The sequence below is a fragment of the Octodon degus genome, unplaced genomic scaffold (genome assembly GCF_000260255.1).
Source record: "Octodon degus isolate 3935 unplaced genomic scaffold, OctDeg1.0 scaffold00255, whole genome shotgun sequence".
NCBI classification, from domain to species: Eukaryota; Metazoa; Chordata; class Mammalia; order Rodentia; family Octodontidae; genus Octodon; species Octodon degus.
In genome coordinates, this window is record NW_004524831.1 from 2,035,036 (window position 1) to 2,046,442 (window position 11,407).

Genomic DNA, 11,407 nt, shown 5'->3' on the forward strand with positions numbered 1-11,407 from the left:
AGCACTTGGAAAACCCTTCCCATGTCCTGTGAGCTATTGTCAATTAATTTGTGTTGCAACTGTGTTTTGAAAAAAGCATTTCTCTTTTCTGTCAATGCATTGTCATCTGGAATGTGAGAAACATGGTTAAATCTGTGAATTCCATGAGCATGAGCCTGTTGCCTCACTTTGACCATCAAATGTATTCCTTGATATGAGATCCAATGCTGTGTGGAACTACATGATAGATGATGAGTTATGATGTGTATATGAGTGTCATAGATTTGGCAGAAGCATTATATGAAGGAAAGGCAAGTCCTTGTCCAGAATAAGCCTCTGCCAATAAGGACAATGCATACTCCTTTCCTTGATGGATGCCATCCAATGTAATCCATTTGCCAACAGATCAAGAGCTGATGACCTAGCAAATGGTGCCGTATTTAAGAGTTAGTGTTTGTCACTGCTGCTGGCATGTTGGACATTCAGTAGTGATTGCAGTCAGATCAGGCTTATCTTGGCTTGTCAAATCAAGATCTATTTTTCTAAGGGAGATGAATTGTTGATTTTTATGCAAAATATATGACAATCCATAGCAAAATCATAGGTGAAATGAATGTAATTTAAAGATGGTGTCATTGTCTCTTTACAAAATCTTAATTGTCTGTCAGATTTTGCCAATAAGTGCCTGCCAGAGAATACGAACCATCCTTATGTGCCTTTGGTACTAGAAATACCATTCAATCTGCTGTATAATATAACCCTAGAGACAAAGCAGCCTGCACATCTTCCTGGATCTCTTGCAATGACTTTTGTTCAAGGATGCACTGAAAACCTGCAGTTCTCTGAGTTACTTGATAAACAGGACACAGTTAAACAGTTGAGTGGGGAATATGTTACCTGCAACATGGAAATAAAGTCATTAGATCTTGTGCTGATTTTGTACTTGTAGGGTAAGCCAGAACAACATGCCCCAAAACTCTGAACTGGTAGAAATTTACCACTTGATTCAGAAATTTCACTATGGTACAAGAGCCGGAATTGTAGTATGATATATTTTCTATTCTTTGGCTCTCAAGCTATTTAGTGACAACCCCAGAATGGTTTTTGCCTCCTGGCCATTTGGTCCAGTTAGAATAGTATATTGAATCAGTGATGCCTTGTGCAACAGAAGAGTGATTGAAATGCCTGAAAACTTAAGTTGTGACACAACACTGTAGTATTACTATAACCCTGAGGTAGGATAGTGTTATAATTTGTGTCTAGCTGTCTCCACAAAGCCTCATGCAGTCAATGGTGCAGGCTTCTAGAGTTTGTGATTAATTGATCCAATGCTGGGACTATAGTTGTGAGTGGTATGCCCATCTTGGGTAATGTGTATACAATGTAAGCAAGGGAGAGAGGCCTTCTACGTGTTGCACCTACTGCTCCTCCCTTTGCTCTTTCCTGTTTTCCACTGCCGTGAACTGCCCTGTGCAATATTCCATTCTGTCTTGGAGCCAGTGTAGTATGGACAGAAACCTCCAGAAAGTGTGAGTTAAATAAACATTTCCTTCCTTAATTTAGGGTGTTTGGTATTCTGTCCTTGCAGTGAGAGAAAAGTTACTGAGCCAGATAGTTAAATTCTGTCATTGTCCATATCCATTTAAAGCACATTGTTTCTGAGGGACCTCAAGAACAGATGTGAGGGCTGGCCAGATAGCTCATTGGATTAAAGCACATGCTTAGGCAGACACAACAGCTGGGGTTAAATCTCCACTGTGCTGTGCTGTCCCCACCTCTGGGGTGCACTAAGATGGCTATTGAGACTGGGTGTGGTGGTGCTTGCCTGTAATCCCAGTACTTGGAAAGCTGAAAACAGGAAGATTACTCTGAGTTCGATCTATGTAATTAGACCCTGAAAAAAAAATGTGAAATAGGGCCCGTGGTGCAGATATCAGTTGCATTAAAAAGAATTATAGAACTTTTTCCTTTCATCAATCAAGTCCTTTTAGAACTTGGCCATGTAATTTCTGTTCTCTTTCAGAACAGTGAAGAGAAATGTAAAGCACTGAAGTAAATATGTCATTCTCAGGGGAGAGGTAGGCATGATGCCTTTGAAGTTTTTATTCTTCTGTAAGCACTTGTTTTACATGTCAGTGATAAAAAGTGGCACAGATATTAAGTAGTAAAATTAGTGTGAAATGAAGTAACAGATTTTGATCTAATTGCTATCATTTGTTTTCTTAATATGTTTTATCTTTTACAAGGGCCTTTGGGAAAAATCAGGGCCTAACATTTGATACCGTTTTAGCAGTCAGTAGCTTGAAAGGGAGCTGTGTAATTGATTTTGCAGAATTGAAGCTGTTAAGTTTTCCAGTGCAGTAGAGAGGCAGTAAAAGAAGAAGTCTTTATTGCAGACACAGAGAGGACTGCAGAGCATTGGCAGGCATCCTGTGAGCTCAGACAAGGGAACTTGGGTTATATAAACTTCGCTGGGGCAGAGAGTGAGGTGGGGAGTTAGGGACACATAGAAGGCTGACTGGGTGTTTTTTCTTTTTGTGTGTGATGGGTAAGAGGAAGATGTATTCAGGGCTGAGGAGAGAAGATAGGAGGAGTGGTCATTGGAAACATGAGCTGTTGTTTTTGGGCTTCAGCCATGTTAAACTACCACCATAATGCTTCAGCAATTCATACTCAGGCAGGAACCTATTATTCTCATCTTTTAATTGTTACAAAGGTGTGATGACTCTTGGACTGCTTCCTGCTGAGCAAGGAGCAGTCTGGGTGGTGAGATGGGGCAGGATTACAGTCTGTACCCATATAGAAACTAGTGCCTTAGCGCTGCCCACCAGAGATCATGCTGGACCTCCACTGAACCCGGCCACACCTCATCACACTGAAGACTGCCAGGGAGATTTTGCAGCTCTAGCCCTGCCTCCCCAGCCATCCTATTGGAGTTCTGCTGAACCTCACTGCCCATCCTTTCCTGGAAGACCATCAGGCTTACCTCAAAACCACAGGGAAGAGAAGAAGCCCTGGGGAGCTCTACTGTGTGCCAACCCAACATTGAGAGAGACTTATAGAACTTCAGCCTGCACTCATCATCATTGCATCCTACTTTAACTTCAGATTGCCCCCATCCCCTCAATGAGGTGGAAGTCACATGGAACCCCATAGAGCAGGTGCTTTGGTGAGCCTATTCTACCCTCCCATTCTCACAGCCTTGCTGAGCTGCACCCCACCTACCTACCATTGCTGCAGTCAGAGAAAAACTTGGGAGTTAATAAAATGATGAAAGGCAACCTCAGATGTCGAGCTAGCCCAAAACAAGTCAAGTAGACAAAGTTATAGAAGAAGTTGGAAGTCACACACCTGAAATTTCTGAGATGATAGCAAATGAAGTTGAGAAACAACTCTGTCATGCTATGGAGGAAATCAGATCAGAAATAATCTCTCAGGCTAAAAAAGGAAATGACAATAATCATGAAATAATTGCTTGATACATTTAAGGAAAACATAGATAATAATAGAAGGGAATAGGAAAATTATGGAAACATTCAATGAACAATACAAGAACTACAATGCGGGCTGGTGAGATGGCTCAGTGGTCTAAAGCACCTACTTAGAACAAGCTTAGCAAAGCACAGGGACGGCGGTTCAATCCCCCAGCACCACATGCCAGCTAGCCTCGCCCCCTGGTGGGCTGGACTGGGCCCCCCCCCACAAATAAAAAAAGAACTACAATGCATGAAACAAATTTAAACATATTTCCAGTACATTAAGAATTACATAGAAATTGGCAAAACTGCTTAAACAAACAGAAGATAGAATTTCAGATCTTGAAGATAGTATTGTAGCTAGTGATCATGAAAGGAAAGGTCTCTCTTTTTTTTTTTTTTTTTGGAAAGGTCTCTTTAAAAAATGAGGAATCAGGAAATAATACAACAGCTACAAGATGATGCAAAGAAAAGTATACTAATAATTATAAAGTAAACTGCTGGAGTTAACACAAAAGACATTAAAAAAAGTTTGCAGTAGTAGTAGCAGAAAATTTCCAAGCATGGGAAAAGAATCTGATATACAGCTAAGTGAGGCATGTAGAACTCCAGCTAGCCATAGTCAAAATAAATTTTCACCTAGACACATCATAACCAAGATCCAATAGATTGAGCAGAATAACAGAATACTAAAAGTTGTTAGAAAATACAGATGACAAATGAGGGAAAGCCCTTCAGAATCATGGTAGATTTCTCAACATAGACCATCAAATGCAGAGCTTGGAGTGAGATATTTGATGTCAGGAAAGAAAACAACTTTCAACCCAGATTGATGCATCCTGCAACATACATCTTACCAAAATTAATGGGCCGGTTAGATACTTCCATGGCAAATTAAAACTGAAAAACATTCATAACCAAATGAATCCTAGAGAGTACTGATAGATATTTCAGATAGTGACAAAGATGCCTATAACTTCAAAAACAACAGAAGAGAAAGATGAAGCAGAACAATAAACAAGGGACAAAACAAAATTTAAAAAATATGCTATATACAAGAAACATGTTTCATCTCAGAAATTGATAGGCTGACCATCAAAGAATGGAAAATAATACTCCATGTAAGAAGAACCTAGAAAAAAGCAGTGATATATATTCTGGTTGCTGACAATATGAACTTAAAGAGTAATTAAAAGAGTTAAAGAGTCACTATATATGTGTTATAGAACTACAAGATGAAGAGATAGCAATTATAAGTACATATCTGTAGGAGCACCCAACTATATAAGACAAATTTCAACCCACATGAAAAATCTGATAAACAATAATATAATTGTAGGCTGTGACTAATATACATTGACACAAAGAAATAGAGCAACCACGCAAAAAAAATGAGCAGAGAAATAACAACTAAACCAAACTTGTGAAGAGATATATTTAATAGACCTCAACAGTGTTATGCCCAACAGCGTTGGAATATACATTTTTCTCAGCTACATTGAAACATTCTGCAAAATCAGGTGCTAACACATAAAACATGGTAAAATAAATGTAAAAAATCTAAATTATCCCATGCATATTACCTGACCATTGTGCAACGGAACAAAATTATTTACAATAGAAACACGTGGAAACTAAATAATACCCTCCTGAGCAATCAATGAGTTATGAATAAAACTAAAGAAGAAATTAGACTATTTACAAGAGAAAAATGCAGATACAATGTACCAGAACCTGTAGGATGTCATAAAGGCTGTCTTAGGAAAATTTATAGTGATAAATTCTCACATCAGGAAAACAGAATGAGACCAAATAAACAATCTTATGCTGCATCTCAAGTTCTTAGGAAAAGAAGAGCAAGTCAAGCCTAAAGAAGGCAGGAAATTATAAAGACCAGTGGGGGAAAAAAAAATCAATGGAGATGAAGAAAAAAAAAAAGAATTGATGAGGCAAAGAGTTGGTTCTTTAAAAGAATAAATAAAATTGATAACTCCCTGGCCAACTGCATTAAAAAGGAAAAAAAAAAATTCATGTAGTGAGGAATAGAAAGGGTGAAATCACTACAGAACATATACAAATTCGGAAGACTATCAATACTAACATCCAAAATCTGTGTGTGTGTGCTTTAGGAAGGGTCTACGGGGTATTCAGGCTCTTACTACTAGATTGGACTCGTAGTGATCCACCTTTTTCCAGCCTCCCAAGAGCTGGGACTACGGGAACATGCCACCATCCCCAGTCTCAATTACCATTTCAATGTGCCCTGGGGGCGGGGCTGACACATCAGGTCCTGGGATTGAATCCCCAGCCCCTATGCCTGGTTGCAGGTGCTTTAATCTGCTGAGATATTTGGCCAGCCCCAAAATCTTTATTCATACAGAATGGAAAATAAAAACTAAATGGTCTGATTCTTAGATATATAGGTACTACCAAAGCTGAATCAAGAAGATATAAAAATTCTGAATAATGCAATAAAATAAATAATCTGAGACCTACCAACAAGAGAAAACCCAGGTTCTGATGGATTCACAGCTGAATTGTATAAGCAATTTAGGGAGGCCTTAATGCCATCTCTTCTCAAATTCTTCAGTAAAACAGAAAGGGAAGCAGTTCTCTGAAACTTTCAGAGAGGCAAGTATTACTCTGATACCAAAATCAAAGAAGGATGCAACCAAAAAAGATAACTGAAGGCCAGTTTCACTCAAGAACATAGATGTGAAAATTCTCAATAAAACACAAGCAAACAGAATGCAGGAAATCATCAAGAGAATTGCACATCACAACTAAGTGGGATTCATCCCCAGAGTGCAGGGATGGTTAAATAATATACACAAAACCATAAATTAATACATCATCTCAATAGACCCAAAGACAAAAATCACATGGTCATCTCAATAGATTCAAAAAACCCCTTTTGTTACAGTCCAAAATTCATTCATGATAAAAACACTACAGAAAATCAGAATAAGTGATCTGTACTTCAACCTGATAAAAGGCAACTAAAAGAAACCAACAGCCAACATCATGCATGCTAAGTGAGCAAAAACTTTCATTTTATTTTACTTTATTTTTTTCCATAATTTTATTCAGAAACAAATAGCAGTGAGACAGTTTCAAATCAAATTGGTAGGACAGTTTCAATAATACATTGCATACTCTCTTCATAGTGGTTATTTGCTGTACAAGATGCAGACATTATATCCTATTTACAAACACTATTAGAACTCATCCCTCTATTCATTAAGAGAATGTAACTATATATCCTAACTCTTCTAAATACACATATACAAAGTGGACATTCATCTGTATCCCCTTTTTTTTGTTTAGTTCTGTCATTTGAATATTATAGGTGTGTTAACTCAGCAAAATATTCTAAAAGAGTCCAGTAGTCCATAATACTATTGGGTCCTCCGCTTGACTGGCAATGTCAGAAATTGTTGACCTGAGTCCCCTGCAGCTCAACATAACATCATGGCTTTGCTTCTATTTGTTTTTATACTTTTCTGCTGAATGTTTAAGACCAAGGCAAAGCAAGACCTATGCAACAAGAGTTGTAGCTTTTGAATCTAATAAGGTCAGTGGAATCCCTTCAGGATTTATCCTGAGATCCTGCACTTCAGATTGTAGAACCTTTGTCAGTGTCAGCCATGTGGATGAGTCATGGTAACAGCCTAGGTTGTATGGTAATAACAATAAGCTTCTCTTCTGGAGAGTTAACAACCTAAGTTTGCAGACCAAAATTAGAGAAAAAGGAAGGCTGCAAGAAAAGCCAACATTTTGGCCCTAGCCTTCCAAGTTCAATTAAGACTAAGGACTTATGAGAACTTGTACCATAACATCATGTAACTCAGTAATGTACCAAATTTTCTGATCAAGGAGATTAAGGGGCCAAAGAGGAAAGTAATTGATGATGTAGAGTGTGCCTAAGGAGAGTCACATGGAGAGAAAACATTCTCTCAGGCTTTCACAGAAAACTTTCATTTTAAATCAGGAACAACACAATGAACACTGTCTCCACTCCTGTTTAACATAATTGGGGAAACAGCTAAAGAAATTAGACAGGAGAAAAAAAATGAGTAATGTTTGGAAAGCAAGAAAGAAAATTATCATTATTTGCAGATGACATGATACTATACATAGAAGACCCTCGAAACTCCACTAAGGGACTTGTACATTTAACAACCAAATTCAGTAAGGTAGCAGAATACAAAGTTAACACTCAAAAATCAATAGCATTTCTATACACAGAAAACAAACACACCAAGAGAGAAATTGTGGAAAACATGCTTTTCATAATAACACCCCAAAAATGAAATACTTAGTAGTCAATCTCACAAAACAAGTAAAATATTTATACAGCAAAAGTTGTAGTATTCTGAAAAAAGAGATCAAAGAGTAATTGAGAAAATTTAAAGATGTTCTTTGCTCCTAGGTAGGGAGAACCAACATTCTGAAAATGGCAGTACTCCCAAAATTGTTACACAGGTTCAGTGCAGTCCCAATTAAAGTACCATTAGTGTACCCTGCAGATCTAGAAAAAATTCCTGAAATTCATCTGGAACCAGAAGAGACCTAGAATAGCAAAAGCAGTCCTGGGTACCAAGAAAGGCAGAAGGCATCACAATCCCTGACTTGAAATTATACAACAAATGTACTGTGATAAATTCAGCATGGTAGGGGCAAGAAAAACAAAACAAAAATGGACTTGAGGATCAATGGAACAGATTAGAAAATGTAGACACAACTACAGACACACTTAATCAGTTTATCTTTGACAAAAGGGCTAAATATTTTCATTGGAAGAAGATAGCCTCTTTAATAAATGGTGCTTGAAAAACTGACTTTCTATGTGACAAAATATTAAAATAGACCCATGCCTATCACTGTGCACAGAACTACAGTCAAATGGATCAAAGATTTAATTATTAAAACAGAAGCACTAAATTTTCTGGAAGAGAAAATATTTAGAAACCCTAAAGACATAGGGGTAGGTAAAGAGTTAATGAAAAAAAAATTGAACTGCATGGGATATACTTCAAAGAATCAACTATTGGGATCTTATCTTTTTGAAAAGTTTCTCCATGTCAAAACAAATTAGTGGAGTAGTGGCCGGTGAGATAGCTCAGCACACTAAGCATGTGCTTTGGCAAGCACAGGGACCAAGGTTCAATTCCAAGTCCTGCATATTGCTCTGGCCCTGTCACCAGGGTGCACTGAGCCATGGTGGCACACACTTGTAATACCAGTACTGGGGAGGCTGAAAACAGGAGGATTTCTATGAGTCTGAGCTCTAGTGAAGCCCTGTACCAAATACATAAAAATGAAAAGAAAAATCAGAGTGAAAAGGAAACCCTCAAGTTGTGAAAAAATAGTGGACTCTTTCAGATGACTCCTATCTACAACATACAAAAAAAAAATATATATCAGGCCTCTAACATTCAATGAACCTTGAGCTAGGCCTGGTGGCACATGCTTGTAATCCTAGTACTCGGGAGGCAGAGGCAGGATAATTGTCAAGACCACCCTGATCAACATAGTGAGCTGAAGGCCAGCCTGAACTGCATATTGAGACCCTGTCTCAAATACACAAAAAGTAAATAAATTCAAAGACCCATCCCCCCCAAATGGGCATCTGTAATGAGCATGGAATTCACAAATGAGGTACAGAATAACAAATATATGAAAAATTGTTCAACATCATTGATTATTCAAGGGATGCAAATTAAAACAATGCTGATATATGATCTTATGCAAGAAAGAATGTCTATCATCATGAAGTCAACTAATAACAAATGATAGAGAGGCTGTGGGGAAAAAGATATTCCTTCACTCCTGTTGGTGGGAGTACAGGCTGGTACAGTCATTATGAAAATCAGTATGGAGAGTCCTCAAAAAGCTAGCTGGGACCAGGTGCCCATGGTTGTTGTGGGTTGGGGCAGGCTTGTGTCTGGTGGCTTTCACGACAGTTGAAACATGGTCTAAGAGGGACTCTGGTGGGCACCACATTGTTTAGGCTTAATATAAACTTGCCTAGGACCTGCTTTATGGGAGTTTCAATTGCCACAGCCAAAGCTGGCACTTGTGTATGATATGTTTTTGTTTGTCTTGTTTTGATTTTTCTCTGTTATAGAAGACATGGAAAGGTAGATTAAGTAAGTTTCGCAGTCGGGTTTTAGAGTCGAGATCTGTCTAAGCTTGGCAGGACTATCAGGAGCACATTGGGAAATGAAGTGGGAGTTAACAATGATCATGCCCTCAGGAAACTCAGGGTCATTATTACTATTCTTGGTTAAAGTACCTATGAGGAAAGCAAGAAATTCAGCAGGGTTTTTGTTAGGACACTGAGTAAATTTACAGAGCTTTTGATAATTTTTGGCCTTGTAGGAAGTATTTTTGAGATGTGTTATTTATGGTTAGAGAAGCCTGGGCACACTTTTATGTGTCTTGTGGCTATCATTTTTTGCTGGATGTTTAATACCAAGTTGAAGTGAGATCTGTATTAATTAAAATTAATTTCTTGCTATGTGTTATACCAGTTAATCTCAGGATTTACCTTGGAAACAAACATGTTGACTCTCAATTTGATGTGCATTTCCTTTTTCTGTTAAATACATATACAAATACATGTGGTGGACATGAAGCACAGAACTGTTATTCCTGGGACCTGCATGCTAGTTTCCATATTTCAAAGCCATCCTTCACCTGAGAACGCATCCAGGTCCCTATCTAGCTCCACTCCATCTGTGTCCCGACTTGGAGTGAATGAACATTGGTCTGGCATAGTGGACTCCACAAAGAGCATCGGACTCTCTGAGGGCTCCCCCAGTGTCCTCCATCCAAGGTCAACCCTGAAACAGAAAACTCCTCTTTCTGTCTCAGGCCATTAAGTACACAAGTGTTTTCCACGTGGAAGTGCTCCATGGTGCATCCAGATTAAATCACATCACATATTGGTTTAATTCTGATTGTTTCTCAAACTTTAAGACAGTTTAAGTGATTTGTGGAATTCTATAGGAGCAAGAAATAGAGTCCATCCCTTTTTCTGGTGGTGACTCCCACATGTGAATGTCACAGTAATTCATCCAGGATAATAAGGGGATGTTGCATCTGATCTCAGCATTCCTTTTGTTTATCTCAGGTGCAGTTTCAGGAGTCAGGACCTGACCTAACGAAACCCTCATGGACCCTGCCCTTTAGTATGCCCTGTCTGTATCCTCCTTCCCTGGTGATGTTTCTGCGGTTGGACCTATCAGCACCCAGAGAGGAAGAATGAATAGAGGTGGTGGGATGATAACAGTGGAGGTCCAGCTGACACCTGGTCATAAAAAGGTCAAGTTAGCATTGCTGGTACTATGTCTAGGAGCCAGTTCTCCCTGCAGCTTGACTCAGAGATCATGGAGGATATTACAGTGTACTACCATGCGAGAGATAAATATTTTTCGTCCCTGAGAAGGCTTAGAGTTAACTGGGACAAATGTTGGGCCCAGGACCAAGATTTTCTATATATAAACTTAAAGTTAAGTAAACCCATTTGCTGGACCAGCAGTCCAGACGTCCTGACCTCAGTACTCTTTCTTTTCATTTCACCCTCCTACCCTGACCCCCTCTGCTAGGGCCAGATCCCCACAGTTTGTGCTGAACAAGCATGTGAGGCATTCAGTGTTCAGAGAACAGTACTCCTGCAGCAGACACGCCTTGTGACTGAGTACTAGGGGACATTTTCATTGGGAGTAAAATGAGGCATACACAGTCTCAGGAGCAGAAGCTCTCTGTAGATATCATCAGGATTACCCTTAAATCCCAGGGGATCATCATGCAAATGTCTCACTTTCTGTCTTTTCCTATGGAGTGTTGCTCATGGTTTCTAGAGGACATGCTTGATAAAGTAATCTGGGATAAAGTTGGAAAGGCTCTTAAGGATTACTTTAACATGCATGGATCAAATGGGTGCC